Source organism: Ursus maritimus (assembly GCF_017311325.1).
Source record: "Ursus maritimus isolate PB19 chromosome X unlocalized genomic scaffold, ASM1731132v1 scaffold_X1, whole genome shotgun sequence".
Classification (NCBI taxonomy): Eukaryota; Metazoa; Chordata; class Mammalia; order Carnivora; family Ursidae; genus Ursus; species Ursus maritimus.
In genome coordinates this window covers 14,519,321-14,524,091 of record NW_024423319.1, presented here as the reverse complement: position 1 = coordinate 14,524,091, position 4,771 = coordinate 14,519,321, and the positions used below count along the sequence as shown (strand labels likewise).

Below are 4,771 nucleotides of genomic sequence, written 5' to 3'. Positions count from 1 at the left end.
CGAAGGCAGTTGCTTAACTAACTGAGCCACCCAGACGACCCTGTTTATTATTGAAGTATAGTTGACATACACTGCTGTATTTATATTAGTTTCAGGTGCACAATATGGTGATTGGGCAACACTATAAATTTAGCTATGCTTAGCATGATAAGTGCAGTCACTGTCTGTTACTATACAATGCCATTAATATTGACTATTCCCCATGCTGCACCTTTCATACCCGTGACTTATGCATGTGAAAATTAGTTCTTTTTAATCGCTTTCACCTATTTCAGCCACACCCCCTCCCTTCTTGCCACCACTAGTTTGTTGTCTGAATTTATGTTGTTTGTATTACGTATTATGTTGTCTGTTTCCAGTTTTGTTTCTTGGTTTGCAGGTACCATTATAAACCTGAGGTTCTTCACCTATCTTTGAATCCTTCCTGCTTCATCTAATTCCATTTTTTATTCTTACACTTCATCTTCCACTTCCATGATTTACTGAAATGTGAATTTATATACTGGGAGCTGTCTAAAATTTCTCCCTCGGTAATTTGCACGTTGAAATTTGAATACAAGAGTTCCATCCTTTTTCCTTCAGAATTTTCACAGGCAGATACAATGATTATTCATTTTCTCAGTTCCCATATTTTAAGTTTCATGAGGGTAAGGACTGTGTCTTTGTTTTTGTTTTATTTTTTTAAAGATTTTATTTATTTATTTATTTGACAGAGATAGAGACAGCCAGCAAGAGAGGGAACACAAGCAGGGGGAGTGGGAGAGGAAGAAGCAGGCTCATAGCAGAGGAGCCTGATGTAGGGCTCGATCCCATTACGCCGGGATCACGCTCTGAGCCAAAAGCAGACGCTTAACGACTGCGCCACCCAGGTGCCCCAAGGACCGTGTCTTTGTAACTGAAGAATAATTGACATACAATATGGTATGAGTTTCAGGTATACAACGTAGTGATCTGATATTTATATACATTATGAAATGACCACCACCGTAAGTCTAGTTACCACCTTGCCATCATACAAAGTTGTTACACTATTATCGACTCTAGGGACTGTGTTTTGTTCATTGCTGTATCCCCATCCTATAGCACCATCCATGTTATATAGTAACATAGAAGAGCCAGTATAAACTTGCCATCACTTGGGGTGCTTTGGTGGCTAAATTGGTTAAGCCCCTGACTCTTTGATTTTGGCTCATGTCCTGATCTTGGGGGTTGTGAAATCAAGCTCCTAGTCCATCTCTGCGAGTTCATCTCTATACTCGGCAGGGAGTCTGCCTGGCCTTCTCCCTCTGCTCCTCCCCCTGCTCGGTCTCTCTCTCTCTTTCTCTCAAATAAATAAATAAATAAATAAAATCTTCAAAAAATATTAAATTGCCAGCACTAGCTTTCCTGGCTGCAGTGGTCAGTGACAGTACAGGTGTCCAATTTTGTCCAATATACGTGGGATATGTAGCAATAGTGAGGAATACACCACAGGTGTATTAAGCTAGTGAAATATATTTATAAAAGGGAGATAATTATAATTGCCATCCAGGTAAGTAGTTAATCCCATTATGCCTAATTCTGCAGCATGCTATTCTCAATAGCAGATTTCTGTAGACATGTTTTATAAAGTGAACTAGAATTAACTTTATGAATAATAGGTTCGTGTCTGGAAAATTTCTTTCCCCGACATTCCTACATGTTAATTGTAATACCACCAGTAAAAATAAATAAAACTGATCTAAATGAAGAACTGTTGGTATATATGCCTATTTGATCTTTGTTCAGAGGAAGATGCTATTTAACTGATTAGGGAATTAATGAAGCATTCTTCCTGAAAAGAGGTGTTAATTGGTGATAATTCTCAGAAAGTGCTCTAAAATTTAACAGCTTGAAACCCAACATTACCCCGTGCATCATCAAGTATGTTTCACAAAGTCTTGTGTGATACCAAAATAAGGGTTACAGGGGCAGAAAAACCAAAGTTGGAATGGCCATGAGTAATAATGATATAAGAAAATATTTTTATAAAACCTGCTCCCTTGAGAGCATTTCAGAAGCATTGACATTCCTCTCACCAGATTTTCCACCATCCATTAGAAACAGTTGAAATTCAGAGAGCCTGTGATTTACTTGATATCCTGTATTAGAACTCCACATGGAACTCAAGATTTCCAATTCCCATTCAGAGTTCTATCATTAAATTACAAAATTACCTAACAAATGAAAAATAATAGCTACATCACAATGTAACGGTTACATTTTTGCTAATTGGATCAGTAAAATAAATGCACTATAAATATTTACATCTGATTTGGATTTGTCGTAGAACCCCCAGCAGCTGTTAATTTGTTAGGATTTAGTTAGACCCTACATCATCCGACCTCAGAAGTATTTCCTTTTGTCTTTCAGATACCATCATAAATTTCATTCCACCACTAGTGAAGGACATTATTTTGAAAATTGATAGTAGAACTTAGGCTGATTCAATTGGTTTTTCTTAAGGTATAACTGGCAAGGAAGCCCTAGGAGTCTATCCATTTATTACATGATTTAAGTACATTTATAGAAAGGTTCTGGAATTGTAAGATTTTATTGAAATGCAAAGAAAACGGGCCAAATTAGATTTTGATTCAAGTCACAACTTCACCATCTAGAATGTGTGGTGTTGGTTAAGTTACTTACTCTTTTTCAGTTAGATTTTTCATCCGTAGCATGTTAATAGTACCTATTTCATAAAATTGTCGTAGAGGATTAGATATCACAATAAAGGAAGAGCACTTAGCACAGTGACTGGTATATAGTCCTCAATAAGTGGTAGCTATTATATGGAAAGGGAGAATTGTTCCCATTTTCTTCTGTAACTTGAATAGTATTGAGACCCTGGCTAGTAAAGGAGGCTCAGAAACATTAAGGTTCTTGTAAAGATGAAAGTTTTTAAGCATTTTCCTATTCATAATGAATCTACATATTGAATTTTATCCACATTGGGGAAACAATAGAGTCTTTGTTCTAAAACAATGGAGTCTTTGTTCTATTGTCAAATCATATTGTAGGAGTTCAAGTGGTCTTTCACAAAGATGGCACCAATGGTGAAGAAGGACGCTCCTGGCCCTCTGAGAGCCAAAGCGGAGGCTTTGAAGGCCAAGAAAGTGGTGCTGAAAGGCATCCACAGTCACACACAAGGGAAGATCCACACATCACCTACATTCTGACACTTTGTCTCAGAAGGCAGCCCTAATATACTTGAAAGAGCACCCCCAGGAGGAACAAGCTTGACCACTATGCCATCAAGTCCCCCCCCCCCCTCCTCATTCAACCATGAAGAAAACATAAGACATCACCACACTTGTGTTCATTGTGGATATCAAGGCCAACAAGCACCGGATTAAACAGTCTGTGAGGAAGCTCTATGACATTGCTGTGGCCAAGGCCAACACCCTGATCAGGCCCGATGGAGAGAAGATGGTATATGTTTGACTGACTCCTGACTATGATGCTCTGGATGTTGCCGACAAAATCGGGATCATCTAAACTGAGTCCAGCTGGCTAAACCTGAATCTGATTGTTTTCACCATCAAAATAAAAAATGGTTTGTTGGGACAGGAATAATTTTATTCAAGTAACTTCAAAAACTCCATTAATCTGTGAGACTCAATTAAAGAGAAACTTTGAATCATGGAAGCCAAAAACCCTATGTTGTTTATGGAATACTCTTTCAAATATCCTTGTGCATTTCCTTTTAAAATTTGTACGACTTTTCCAGAATGTAGAGTATAGTGTTGATACTCCAAAATCATGACTTTGACTTATCTTTCATGGCAAACATCAAAGCAGAAAAAACATACTTCAGTGTTTTTATTGTGACAAGTTTTTGAAGTTCTTTGCAAGCATAACCCAGGACCTCATGGTTCAAAATGAAATTTTTAAAACTTTCTGAACAAACTAATTTTATTTGGGCCGTTTAAAAAAATTGCCTAGACTCATACACTTTTTTCCACTTGCAATAGTTCCATCTTCATAATCTAAGCCATCATCCTCCCTCATTTGGATCATTGTAATAAGCTCCGAGCTCATCTTCCTGCTTTGGCCTTATCAGCCTATAGTCAAATCTCCATCAAACTGTCAGAGGGATCCTTATGAAACAAATGGAAGCATATAAATTCCATCCAAATATCTTCAATATTTTTCCATCACCCTTAAAGTATAAACTCCATAACCCTTACTATGGCCTACAGGCTCTGAGTGATGAAAATCCTGATACTACAACTTTGTCTCCTTTCACTTGACCTTTTGAATATGCCAAGCTCTTTTCTGGCTTTAGACACTTCCAGAATGCTATTTCTTTTTAACTCCAGAACTCTTCTCATTCATTTACATATGTAACCATATTTATTGAGTGTCTACTGTGTATTAGGTATGATAGTAGTTGATGGAGATATGCTGGCCCTAGAGTGGGAGAATACCTGGCATTTTGGGGGAACAACTAGAGGGTCAGTGTAGCTGGAGCAGAGTGAGAAAGGGAGAGAATAGTAGGAAATGTAGTGAGAGAAATAAGTAATGTAGATAGGGAAGTACTATGCCATGTAGGACCTTGTTAGGTTATTTTACGAATTTTGGTTTTTGGGGGGCAACTGGGTGGATCAGTCAGGTAAGCATCTGACTCTTGGTTTCAGCTCAGGTCATGATCTTAGGGTCGTGAGATCGAGCCCAGCCTTGGGCTCTAGGCAGGATGTGGAGCCTGCTTAAGATTCTCCTCCCTTCCCCCTATTCCACCCTCTGCTTGCACTCT

General features: G+C 38.3%; 1 pseudogene; it reads left to right on the top strand.

The window, feature by feature from the left end:
- The first annotated feature begins 3,059 nt into the window (after positions 1–3,059).
- LOC121105374 lies at positions 3,060–3,596 on the top strand (annotated as a pseudogene).
- Positions 3,597–4,771: the final 1,175 nt, after the last annotated feature.